General features: G+C 37.5%; 2 pseudogenes; both read left to right on the plus strand.

Annotated features, from left to right (window-relative positions):
- Nucleotides 1-1,675: 1,675 nt before the first annotated feature.
- LOC146465563 (uncharacterized) lies at nt 1,676-4,654 on the plus strand (annotated as a pseudogene).
- Nucleotides 4,655-12,011: 7,357 nt separating this feature from the next.
- Nucleotides 12,012-13,953, plus strand: LOC146465564 (uncharacterized; annotated as a pseudogene).
- The last annotated feature ends 479 nt before the right edge of the window (nt 13,954-14,432 follow it).

A 14,432-nucleotide genomic window follows, 5' to 3' on the forward strand; every position in this document is an offset into this window, starting at 1 on the left:
CCAACAAGGCGTACACCCAGATGGGTGGAGAGGCGGTGAAACTCATGAGCAAACTAGAACGCATCCTAAATAAATTTGATAGCGATAGTATCGACGACGATTAAAAATGAGAAACTTTCAATTTGAACAGACATTTGTTATTTTTTTGCATTGATTGTATTTGCAGTGTATTTGTTAACGAAAACGCCATTCAAAAATAAATGCTTTTTGTCACCCAATTCGTGTTTTATTTGATTGCTTTATTCGGGCGCTGTTGTAAATAAAGGAAAATCATGAGAAAACAGACCGTGTATTTTACATATTTAGTGGACTTTTGCGCTATAGTGGCTCTTGTTGGAGTTATGTGAAAGATCTCTCATAGGATACTCTTTAAGTTTGACCTCTGATTCTTTATGAATAGCTTTTTCTCTAGCCTAAAAGAATAACCATTGAAGTTGAAAAAGAGGCACCTCCAGTTAATGTACGAGCTGCAGTCCTGCTTGGATCCACCGATCTACAACGAAAAGCTTATATCCTAAACATGAAACAGCATAATGGTGCAAGTGGTTGTGTTACTTGTGAAGAAATGGGAGTCGTTGTTAAAAATGGGAAGGGCCACGCTCACCGCTACCCATACAGGTCACTGGGGGAGAGGGCTCCCTATCGTACTTCAATCAGTTTTGGAAAATGCTGTCCAAGATAGTCAGAGCAAAGCAAAGGAAATTCTCACGTCAAAAATTAATGTCACTTTCTAACTGCAGTTTTTAAGATATCTATTTCATCCACTTGGTATTTTTGAAATTTATTTGTTTTAAAATCATGTTTCTGCAATGTGTAAAAAGTTCTCTAAAATTCTCTTTGTCTGCTTATATAAGTACTAGTTTCAAGGATGTGTCATTGCATACAGCATGTGGTTGGCATCATTTGTGTTACAATAACTGGGTAATTTATTATTGCACAATGTAAAAAGCATATTCTGATTTCACTTCATGATGATCAAGATCTGTATTAACTGTTTGTTGAATTTGAATCTGGTGTTCAGGTTGCAGGATTGTTCAATGTTACCAGCTTGGCCATGATGCCCTGGTTTGACACTGTTTTGGGAATGGTGCCAGACTATATGCATGGGTGTTTGCTAGGCATCTCTAAAACTCTACTCTATAAATGGTTTTCTTCAAGTAATCATAAGCAAGCTTATTTTGTCGGTGGTCAGGCATGAGTCTAATAGCCCAATATGTGCACATTTGCTTTTTTTTCTCAAGTTACAGACATCACTCTGGGGATTTTTGGTCGATTTTTGAACCACTCCTAAATTTTCGGCCTCACTTGCAAGAAGCCCAAGGGGTTTGTGGGTAGAAATTGCCAGGCATGGGAGCTCTTCTTTTTTTAAGGCCTGATGGCTAAGCTGATGAAAGAGAAACTGTTTTGATTGTTTTAAATAATAGTTGGAAGGTCGAGCTTTAAATTGATAGCAAATTTGCCTACTTTCGAGACCAATTTTGGAGGGTTTTGGCTCTTGAAGAGACGTGAAAGTATCCGAGACATTTTACCGTTTTTTGGGCTGAAGTTTGAGCGTTGCTATTGCGTTACTGGGGCATATGACAAAAATCTAAACCAATACGATTGCTGTTTGTGGACAGAAGATTATATGGGGAAGATTTCGCGAGTGTTGAAGATATTTTCAAAATTTTAGACCATGAAGATACTGAAGGGCAGGAGAAGTTGAGAGAGGTTTCCAATAGGAAAGTGCGCTGGTAAGGTGAAGTATAAGCGGTTGGAAGCTGTGGAAGTGAGCAAACGCCTTGAAAATATTGAGCGAGAGATTCAAGTACGAATGAGACCACTAAAATTCTGAAGGAAAATAATGCTCAGCTGAAGGATGAAATAAAGGAACTCAGGAGAAAGGTAATGTCCTAAAAGGATGCTGTGATGTTAGGTCGATGCACTGTAATGACTGGAGTATTAAATGAAGTTGTATATTAAAGCTCTATGATGGCTGAAACTAATCATTTCATGAAACATTTTTGTGATATTGATACTTTAATTGGGGATAAATTAAGGGGTAAAATTGCATTGTTATTGGCTGTATAAAATGTTTCTCCAAAAAATCAGGAATGAAGTGCAACATGACACACTGAGAATTGTAGGCTATGGGTTTACCTTCTCTTACTTTCATTTATTTGAATGTGTGATCTCTGTTGTTCATTACAAATTAGGTGGTGCTTATTTATAATATTATTATGGTTGAAAACTGGAGACTTTTTTTAGTGCAGCAAATATTTCAAGCTGTAAGTTGTCTTTTTTAGCGTGGCTAATTTGAGAATGAGAAAGCACACCTGCCAATAGGCTCAGTTATCCCTTCAAAATTATGGCTGAAAACTGGAAATTGTTTTTTTTTTTACTGCAGCAGCTATTCTAAGCTGTACTGTCTTTTTCAGCGTGGCTTACTTGAGGATGAGAAAGCACAGCCTGCCAAGAGGCTCAGTTATCCCTACAAAACTAGACAAAGAAAATAGTGACTGTACTGTTGGTCTGTCTCACACTGTTGCCTCAAAGAGAAGAAAGCTGACAGTGGATGCAGCACAGAGGATCTAATCTAGCCCTAGAACGCCTAATGCTGATTCAAAGACAGATATTTTGAATGGACTGTGGAATACATTTGTGTCTTATGCTGACAATAGAGATGTTGTTAGGTTGTGCAGTAGCTCTAAGAAGGTTAATACTTAGTTGTACCCAAAATAGTAATTAATTCTGTTGCTGCTTTTGAGAAGTCAGCAAAAAGTTATGAAAAATCAGTGAGTGTTTTTTACAGGGGTGGCATTTTAAGTAAAAGGAAGTAATATGAGTTGCGTTCGTCAGAAATGTTTGACTTTGATATTCACACTAGAAAGCGAAGGCGAATAGAGTTCAAACAAGGTTGCAAGGTGCCACCATAAGTGCCATACAAAGATGTGATGAGATTCATATCAGAGCAAGAGATAAGAACCCTTCAAAATATACCACAGGCCAGGGATGATAGTGAAATTGAAAAGGAGAGTGAAGATGTTAATCAGAATCTGTTTCCACTTGTACCTGGTCATTTCATTGACTTACAAGAACGTCTATTGCAAATGGCTAATTTGTATCTTCATATTGACAGTCACAGGCCAAATTTTCTTATTTGGTTTGGAAAGGACAAGGGCAATTTTTTAGTCACAATTAGAGCTGACGGTGCTCCATTTGGAAAATCTAATGAAGCATGTGTGTGGCTGGTTTCTTTTTTAAATGTGACAGAAAGAGTTTCTAGCACTTATGACAATTTCCAAATATGTGGGGCTAACTGTGTTGAAGACCATCCATCAATGATAGAATATGGCAAACGTTTAAGATCTCAGATCAGTGTTTTGGAAAAGCAAATATTTATGTTAAAAGGCATACAGGTAAAGGTTTCCTTTAAGCTTGTGCCTGCTGACATGAAATGGCTGACTAAAGTTTCTGGTGAATTAAGCAATGCAGCTACATACCCAAACCCCTTTGCCATTGTGCCTCAGGAAAGGTTGTCAGAAAGAGGGTGTACCCTAGGTACTGGTCCAGGAGATAAATGGAAACCTTGGGCTTATGATTTTAGAATGCAGGTTGCTAAAAAAGTTGCACAGTTTAAGCAAAAACAGCCAATACCTACTAATGCACCTCTAATACAAACTTTACGCAACAAGGCGTACCAATTCATAGCTAACCTTAAATCCAGACAAGAGTATGAACCAATACTTGGACCTCTAGTCCAAAATGCAAAGTGTGACAGTCTCCATGTAGGCAACAACTGCTGGAGACATTGGTTCAAGAAGGTGTTTACCCAAGTTCTAGCAAATGCAAAAGTGGGCACAAATGTGAAGTCAGTTTTCCAGCTTACAGAAGACAATCCTTTGCGTAAACATTTGAAGACCTTAAGGTTTAAGGTGAAATGCAAAAAGTTGTACAATAACATTTGTCGCTGGTTAAGGAAAAACGAAAATCTTGTGAGTTTAAATTTAGGTTTACTGGTGAGGAGACCAAAAAATTTTGTCATGGATTCATGTTCCTCGTTGAAGATATTGTTGGTGAAAATTTCTTTGCCCTATCAATGGCAAGGATGGGCCTTCATTTAAGAAATGGCTTGTCTCTGGCTGTCAGAGTTTCAGATATTAAGGTAGAATATTTGCCTAAATAAGAAGAGGATTGCAGGTTGTACTATAATTTAGCATCTCTATTTCACTCCACCAATCTTAGTGTTTGGACAATGAGACATTGTGTTCCATTTCACTCAAAACAGTTAATGGGAGATTTTGGAGTTGGTCTCGGGATTAATTCAATGCAGGGCAGAGAGGCTAAGCATCAGCAATTGGCATCCTTTGCAGAATTCTCTCTAGTCAAAAATAGATGGGAAAAAGTGTTCAGACATGAACACATGTCACTTCTCTGGTTAAGGCACCAAAATCCCTTCAATGATGGTTACTAGAAGAGCAAAGAAAAATACATTCCACCAAGGTGTTGTACGAATGAATACTGTTTTTGTGGAATTGCTTTCAATAGCAATGGGAAATGTAGGTATTGTGACAGTAACCTGTCAAAAGAAATTGCCACTTGTGCTTCTTCTGGAAGCTTAACTGTGAAAATGAAAGCAATTTTGAGGCGTGCTGAAGAAGCAACATCCCAGTAAACAGCAATGTATTTAAGACTCAATATGTACAACACCGATTTAGAGACCTAACGGTACTTAAGGAGCAAACAATGAAGGCCCACTTGAGGAAGATTTTAAATGAACACTTGAAATTCAAAGAGTCTGACTTGTAAAACATGGTGTACAATGATGTTCTTTTACATGAGATGGCTGTTGCAGACCAAGTTGATGTTCAATGGTTATGTTCTATGTTAATAATTTCTTATCAGGGGCAGATCCACGAAAGTGGATTGGGGGCTGCAAACCCTCACCCTCTATGAATTGCTGGAAATACAGGAAATATTTTAATTTTGCAATCAGTATTTTTAAAGTTTCTTGTATAACCCACTTCAGGGACTGACACTGAGTTATACCCCCCCCCCCCCCCTCCAATAAAATCCCAGATCTATTCCTGTTATTATTACCTGTATTTGTTATTGTTATATTCATTAAGAAGATTGAGATAAGTTGGAGATCCTTTTCTGTAGCATGTTGTTTATTGATAGTAAAAATTTAAACAATTCAATTTAAACGTAGTTGTTGACAATGTGTATTTCTGGCCTGTAAACACAGCACCAGTCATTTATTGAGATAGCCAGGAGTTTACAGGTTCAGCATACAACAGTTTTCAAACATCCTTTATGCAAGAACGTCAGGTGAACTGTGGAACATCATCATTGTTCCACACCCCATAGTGACATCTCACTTTTACCACTTCATTTCCAGAGTTGTAAGCGATAGTGAAGGGCTTCTGTCTGGCAACAATAACGTCTGTCTTTCCCTTTCCCGCGATTTCTCTCTTCAAACTGATCTCTTCATTGCCCAAGCAAAATCGCAACATCTGCTGAAACTTTGGCTTGCTTGTAACCTCTACAATGTGCTCTTTATTGGTGCATCCAGTGCAGGTCAATACACCAAAATTTGAAGTGCATGTCAACAGATGAAAGATGTGCTTGAAAATAGGCTCCTGGAGCGTAGTTATTAAAACAAGGAATGACCTAAAATGATCTAAAATGACCTAAAATGACCTAAAATGATCTAAAATGACCTAAAATGATCTAAAATTAATCTAAAATAACCTAAAATTATTTTAATTTTATAGCAAAGACTAGTGAGCAGCTCAGCGGAAGACTTCTTGTAGTTGTATACTTTTTGTTTATTTCCGACGCGTTTCGTCTCTATCGGAGACTTCTTCAGGGAAATTCCCGATAATTACTGTATCACAACCGCGGCTTTGATTGATGCAAAGTGTCTAGTTGTTCCCCAGCAACGTGGTTTTGATTGGTGCGAAGTTCCAAGTTTCGCTCAGCAAAGTGGTTTTGATTGGTATGAAGTGCCTAGTTTTTTCCCAGCAACGCAGTTTTGATTGGTACGAAGCAAAGTTCTATGATTCGCCCAGCAACACGGTTTTGATTGATGCAGCTATTTTATATGGAACTGACACAGAGTTATCTTTTATTCATGCTCTACCCCTGACTTGCTAACTGCGTGTTTATTTAAGGAAATTGATGCACAGATATATATGCCTTAAATTACATTGTTTACAAAAGCGTTTTATCAGTGTTTACACAAGAATTTAGCCTTGTCGTGTGGCTTTTAATGTGCGACCGGAAAACTAACCCGCAAAAAAATTGGTCAGTGTCGATACTTTTGGGTCTTTCGGACCGACCAAAAACAGAGATTTGCTCTAGTGCGGTTTGTTTACGCAAACTTGTCATCGAATCGGCTTACGTGCAACCATCGCGATTTTCGAGTCTTCTTCGGTCTTTCAGGCAGTTCACAGCAGCTTCCTGGTATCAGCCTTTTTGGTAAGCACTCAGTTCTGTAATTCTGTAATTTTATCTTGGTTTCACTTCATTTAGATCATTTTAGAATATTTCGGATTTATTTTAGATCATTTTAGATTCATTTTAGGTCATTTGAGATCATTTTAGGTCATTCCTTGTTTTAGTAACTACGCTCCTGGAGTCGCAAATTGAACTGAATAATCCATAGATGACAATGTTTGGCTGTTAGAAATTGTCTGCGCATCAATGTCAATAGCATACTTCATTGCATGTCATGTAATGTAAGTCACACTTTTTAAATTCATCTTTTTCCTTAAACTTGCCTCCGAGTGGGCTTTCATTGTTTGATCCTTAACTGCCATCAGCTCCCTAAAAAGGTCTTGTAGAGCCAGCTTCTGTGGAACCTCATCATGTGGAACACTAGAAAAATATCTCATTTTGAGTTCTCCGTAAAAATGATCTATTTCTCTCGATATTTCCTTGGCCGTCTCAGTGTTTACAGAGCTGGCAGCCATCTTGGTTTAGAGTTTCCAACCTTGTCCCGGGACTATCCGCGTTCAAAATGGCGGCGTGCCCCAGAAAAGCCTCGATTTTGTGATGTTATCAAAATCGACCAAAAATTCCCAGTATGATGTACTTTTACTTCACGCATATCATACGAATCTACTGATAAACTGTAATAAATTAACCCATGTATATCGAAAACGGGAGAAGTTGATCTCTTAAACTAATAAACTAAAGATGATGTTAGTACAAGTTTACTATTGGACGGTATTGACAATATTCACAGTAAACCTGGAGCTGGTCTTCAGACTTGTAACTAAGAGGGCTGTCTTGTTAATGGTACTGTTTTCAACTAAAATCGTAAGTGACATCATAATCTCATGGCTTGTTACGTGTTTTTTGCATTTTCGCCGTGAAGCAACAATTTTACAGATACTTTTTGGCGGCCAGATTTTTCCATCTGATGACAAAAATGTTAAGTCACCACTCGGCAAAGAGACTACTTGGTGCCTGGATTAATAAGTAAATTTTGGACCCTAACAACACAAAATTATTCCGGGAAAGTCATTAAGTTCTAAATTCTTTGATGTGTTGCTAGTTGTTGTGCAAAAATTCTAGTGCTTCCCTTCCAGCCCCTTGTGCTACTATAGTCATCAAAATGTTTGTCTTGTAACCTGTTGGTTTTTCAGATAAAACAAATCAACAAGTGAGTCCTCAAAATGAGACCACTAAACGAACTGTCTAGGCTACCAAGAGACAGTGAGAAACACTTTAAGAACTTTAAAGGTACATGTTTCTGAACTTTTGTTGAAATTGTACAATAATATTGTACCTAACTTATGTCAGAAGTTGTATCAGCAATAGATACAACCTTCTTGAAAGCATTTCTCCTTGCCTGGACCATTATTAATATTTATATTATCTAAAATTGTTACATGCATGATTTCATATCGTTATTTTGTTCTTTTGAATCTTCCGACATACAGTCCTGGCTCTTGTTCTATCCATTGCTATGTTTGGTGGGCTTTCTGTCTGATAAATATCTTCAGCATTTTGTCCATTTCTCAGAGGCAGTTTACATCCTACTTGGTAGTGGAATTATAGAGTGCAAAGGAACTATTGAACAAACTCTGCAAAGACTTTCAGGCATTGTCTGGTGTGAAGTACATGTAATTATTAGAAATTCATGATTACTAATAGAAGTCCATTTTGTGAGGTCATCATTTCTATTAGTAGTTAAGTCACTTAAAATTGTTTATATCAAACTAAATTGTTGAGTTAATTGCGACAAAAAATATTTCTTTAAAAAGGAGATGGGAGCTGTGGCCTTAATGTACATAATGCAGGAGCCCACTTGGTTGATTATGTTGAAGGCTGGGGGCCACTTTGGGCTTTGTCCACATTTTGATTTGAAGATATGAATAGAACCCTTATGGATTTTTCTCAAGGCACTGGAAACGTTTGTAGACAAGTAAGCAGCAATAACACTCAAAAAGAATGTGCCTCGACTAGACTGATAATGTGTATGTTATGGCTTGATGTTATCCTTGATTTTAATTTTATTTTCCTTTGTTTTTTGTTATAGTAAAGTATGATAATGTAAATGAGTTTATTGAAACAGAGGTCACTACAATTTAACCCAAGGATAAAATTGAACCACAACATGCAGATACTTTTCAAATAATGAGATGTCGTCAAACTGTGAAGATTTATGAAAGAGGTCTAATTTACATCCTTCTCATTTGTAGAATGTTTTGAATTTATATCTTGATAACAAAAATAATTGTCATTATTTTCAGTACTCTCTTACAGCAAGGTCATAGGCATCACAAAGTATGCTATATGAAACAAGGTTTAGGATTTTTTCAAATAAATCATTCTGTTGGCGAACAGATAAGTTGAGAAATCACTGTGGCTTTCACAGTTGTCTCTTAAGATTCCCAATTCCTTAATTACTTCAGTTGGTCAAAATGGAACAAACCAGGTTTATTTATTTACTTTTATCATTTTTTACACATTTTTGAGCTGATATGGATGCTGCATGCACAAAGCTGTCTGCGGAATGATGCAGCTTTAATTGTATTTCAAATAATAGCAACTGAACAGCACCACAATAGCTCTTTTTGCAGTTACCGGTAAGTTACCCGCTGAAGGTAGTATCGCGAACGGGCGCAGAAGCTAGGCAATTTCAATTAAAAACCGTTAAAAGCACGCATATCCACGCGTATGTGAACAGCAAAATTCAGTTGTGGTTATTTTTACGGCAAATCGTTCTATTTCACATGTAAAACAACATCATCTGTCATGACGTGGAAGTTTTGCTCCATGTTTGGCCATGGAGAAAAGACATCAAAAGCATAAGCCAAATTTCATCAAATCACATGATTTGTTCTGTTCATTTCCAAGGAGGAGTAGGACATTGTAAGGCATATCCAGTTCCAACCATCTATAATGTTCCCGCGATTGCGCTTCACTTCCAACACAAATACAACAAAGCGTAAAGCGCCAATTGAAGTGAAACAGAAGTGCTACGAAACAGTCTCGAGAGTGACCAGCACCACCATGAACAATGAGCGCGAACAATTTCTACATTTGGAACCTCTGGCAGTAGGAAATGGAGATGAGCACAGCGTAACATACTTTCTTGTCCATGATCTTGCCTCAGCTGTAAAGCAAGATCATAACCATTCATCCGTAAATTGTTAAGTGTGAACCCAAACTTTTCTGAGCTCAGACAATCTTGACGAACAAAACCAAGAGATGAAGCACTTCACAGCTAAAATGGAAGGCAAAGAAAAATCTTTGGAGAGAGTTATTAATCAGTCAAGCGACCAAGGATAACTCTGCGGTGAAATTTTCCACTGGAATACCCTTCCTAGCGTTACTAATGGCTATTTTTAGTATTCTGAAACCTGCAGCGGAAAAAAATGAAGTATTGGGTGAAAGGAGAAAGTAACCAAGCGGGAAAATACATGGTGAGATTTTTTTCATTGCTGTATTCCAAAGTTTGTTTTAAATAGTCACTAAATTATTGATTTATAAGGAAGTATTTAAGTCGCCACTTACACCAACACTGAGGTGAATAATTGTTTGAGTATATACCACACACGTTGAATAACTAGTGCCCAAAAAATTCCTTTATTTTTGGCAGTATACCAAAAAATGGTGGGAACTTTTAAAATAACGCGTGCCGCACAGTAAGCGATTTCTTGTTGTAGAAAGTTCTGTCTCGCTTTCTTGCGAACAATTACAACTTTTTGAGGCACTTGTTTAGTTGCTGCGGTGTCATTTCTTCAATAGTCTTGTTTTTGAAACCATGCTGCAAAACATTAAATGTTTCATTAAAATTTTCTTGCCATTTTTGTATTTTTTGTAACAGCTGCCTCGTTTATCTAAATAAATTTATCTTTAGTGACCGTGGCAAAACGGAAAGCCATCTTGTTTCTCTTCGGTTGCCTGGAGGTGAATAGTACTTGGCTAATCACCTCCGAGCTAGCTAATAAGCATGCGCGAAAGGCACTATTCACTTGTGTGGTATATACTTATAAAAAATAACATCACGTAATATAATACCATAAGAAACAAAGAAAATTGGGTAACTAGTAGAAAACATTGAAAAAATGACAATGGTAACAAAGGTACTGAAATTACTAAATGTAGTATGGTAGACTAATAAGGTGGTGAAGCAAATGCCATTTTTAGATCTAATTCACGTTTTTTGTTTAGGCCGTGAGGGTTGAATGTGTAACAACTTGTATATTACTTGGTATTATCATCAGTTGTGAAAACAAGTTTAGGCCGTGAGGGTTGAATGTGTAACAACTTATAAATTACTCGGTATTATTATCAGTGTGAAAACAAGTTTAAATAATTATCGTCCCATTTCTATTCTCAATATTCAACAAACTGTTAGAAAAGTTAGTGTACAACTGAATGACTCCCTTGAAAAATCACAGGCCACGTGCAATATTAAACTATCTTAAAGGTCAATGGACTTTCGCGGGAAAAAAACACAGACACTGCACACATGTAAACCAAATGAAAACGAGAGGGACGCACTGTTAAAAACAGCCAGCAGCCACAAGAAACTTCACATAGCTTTCTTTGACAAAAACAAAGTTTGACAAATTATGCATGGCTGGCAAATATATGATCGATTGACCAATCGAGAGAAATCGAGACACATTCTGCCCCCTCAATTGCCCACTGACGCTATAATGCAGCCTAAATAAATGCAAAACACATTACTTTGACTAACAACAGTACCTGCTGAGAGAGATTTCCGTCGCTTTTCCGTCCTTGTTAAGCAGACATGAACACAACTGTTCCTCTTGCTTCTGGGATGGGTGGGAAAGGCACTTCTTTGCTCAGTCCTAGATCGCAGACCGCTTCATGGAAGTGAGATTTTACCTATGAAATGCAGAATTTCTGCTTCTCCGACACTAAATCGGATATCCTCGGAGCCCGTCCACACAACATCGGCAAGAAAGGAAGGGCCAAAGAAAGAACCGAATAAATTGCCTCCGACAAAGAATGGTAGCCATGACAAAACCTAACGCGGCATCAACTGGAGGCGGATAACACTTCAAATTCTGGTGTATTTTGGCTTCTAATTCATGCTCACCTGAACATTTCTCCAAATAAACCACAGAAATTAAAAGTTGATACATTGACGAATGACATGTCTAAATTTCAGCTGTACTTGTCGCTTTTCTGCAGAAGGTGAGGATTTTCTAATTTAGAGCAAGCCGAGGTTTAAATTTTCGCTGTCGTAACGGACTTAAAATCGGTTTTACTATATTTTGGTTCAACCTATTGTCTCAGTAGAATCACATTTTATATTCCTTTAAATTTGCGATTTAGAAATTAATTAAAACAGTGTTCAATTGCAAATTTAAATTTAGTGAATTTTTTTCCAAAATCATATCTCCCATGATACTGCCCCTCTCTAGGCTCCCTATTATTACACTCACTCTTATTAAATAAGCAAATAAATAAAAGGATATTGCCGTGTGATTTAAAGGAATGAATCATTGCTTTGCGGGCTTCATAATAGCGCTGCAGCCAAATGACGTCACTGAAAATTGGACCCCCCGCGAGACTCAGACAAACAAACCGATAACTTTGCAGAGCTTGTCTCAGTATTTCATCTCTGTTTGGACTAATTTTGTACTTTTCGCTTGTTTTATCGGAAGTAAAACTCCGGCAAATAAGCGCAAAGGAGAGAAGATGGTGAATACTAAGCACTGTTGCTGGGGAAAGTGTACAAATGATTCAAGATATCAAGAGAAGCTACCGAAACCACTGCAAGAAATGTTCCCAAAGCCGTCACAGGGAATCAAAAAATGCCAACGCTGGATTGAAGCATGCTCAAGGAATTACTTTGATGTATCGAAGACAACGGGAAACACATGTATTTGTGCAGTTCATTGGCGTGGAGGGAAAGGACCTACACTTCAGCAGCCGGATCGGATCTAGCGGTGAAAGCGATCTTCTCGCAACAAGAAATCATCCAAGCTTCGGCGAGCAAGAGGAAGGCACCGAAGGCACCTAAATCGAGGCCTTTTGTTGCTGCGAAAAGAAAAAGGTACTCTCTAGATCAGACTGAATATTCGATTGTTTCTTCCAATTCTGATATTGAGCTTGATTACGGACTGCAGGAATATGAATGTTGTTTTTCTGTGACAGACAAATCAACTCAAGCTGAGTACTCGAAGTACATGCTCTCGAAACCATGCTATTTAGAAACGAAGCTATGGCTGGAAAGTCAAGAAATTTCTCAAGCTTAATTACCAGTTTATCGTATGAAAACACTTGTAAAGATTCTTCTTCCATAAAATATTTGACTGGGCTTAGTACTGAGCAATTTGATGCATTACATTCGTTCCTGGACAGTATTTGCCCACTTGATGACATTGCTGCCTACAGAGGGAAAAACACAACAGGAGTCTGCAGAGACAAAAGAGGATGGAATGATAAATTGACTAAACGCGAGAAGCTCTTTATTTGTCTCGTACGGTTGAGACGGGGTTTTACCTTAAAAACTTTGTCTATTCTTTTAGGTTCGCCAACAAAATCTTTTGAGCAAACAATTATAAGGAGAATTTTTACAACCTTCATACAGTTAATGTACAAAGTATTCAGAGAAATGGAGACAGTCATGTTTCCATCCAGGGCTATTATGTTGAGATACCTACCAAGGGTATTCAAGACCATCAAAAAGATTTGATGCATCGTTGATTGCACTGAGTTTTCAGTGAAAACATCACAAAAATTCGCAAGACAAGGGAACACATATATTCTGCCTATAAGCACACACACTTTTAAGTGTTTAATTGCAATCACCCCAAATGGGGGTGCCTGCTTTGTTTCAGATCTTTACGAAGGGGACATTGATGATGTTCAGCTTTTTAAAAAATGTGGCATCTTGAAGCACATCAATCCTGGTGATATTGTCATGGCCAATTGTCGTTTTACAGTCCAACATTTATTGAACCCTCTACATGCACAACTGAAAATTCCATCATTTCTCAAAGGAAGGGCAAATGTCAGTGCTGCAGAGGAAATTGAAACAAGAAAGATCGCAAAGGTGCAAATTCATGTAGAGGGATTTAATGAACGCCTTAAGCAGTTTCGTCTCATCGGGTGAAAAATACCGCTATTACTTGCTCCCATACCAACTCGGATGGTAGTGGTTGCTAGTGAGCTTGTAAATTTCCAGAGTGTCTTATGTAAGTGACTCAAAAGCAAGACAGCCCCTTGATATTTACGTTAGAAACCATTCATTTTTGCGCCACCAGTTTTTTTGTAAATTGCTTACAAGAAGGCATGCAAAATTCCAGTGGATAATTACCACCTCAAAATAGCTCATGTATGCCTTGAGTACCTATGAGTTTGTGATGAATGGGGGAATAATGTGTTATGCTGCATTTTGTAACAAAAGGTGGTTGAGGAACAATTATAATTAACTGAAGAATGAAATTCTGAGAATTGCAGTAAATTTGGTGACTAAGGTATTAACAAATTTTTTGGATCATCAACATTTTAAAATATTAACACAATTATTGCATTAATAAATAAAAATGTTGATGATCCAACTAATATCTCATTCACAAAATTAACTGCAATTCTCAGAGCTTCATTCTTCAGGTAATAAATATTGTTCCAACACCACCTTTAGTTAAGTACCAAAAGAGAAATATGGAAACTGGGAACTGAGAGTTACTTTTGAAAAAATCATACAACTACCACTTGCATGATTTTAAGTTACTACTTATGTTGGAAGTATCTCTTGTGGAAGAAGTTGTTTGGTTGTGAAATATTTTGGAGTTATGTATTCCTAGGTATTTAATCCTTTCAGACCCAATCTATCAGAAACAACATTTTCCTTGTACACCATAGAACAAATAATATTATTTGGTGGTAAGAATCTAGATGGGCTTTCTAAAAGATTATGAGATGGTCATAAGAGAGAACTTATCCTTGCG

The sequence above is a fragment of the Pavona decussata genome, unplaced genomic scaffold (assembly GCF_977016875.1).
Source record: "Pavona decussata unplaced genomic scaffold, jaPavDecu1.1 SCAFFOLD_156, whole genome shotgun sequence".
Taxonomy (NCBI): domain Eukaryota; kingdom Metazoa; phylum Cnidaria; class Anthozoa; order Scleractinia; family Agariciidae; genus Pavona; species Pavona decussata.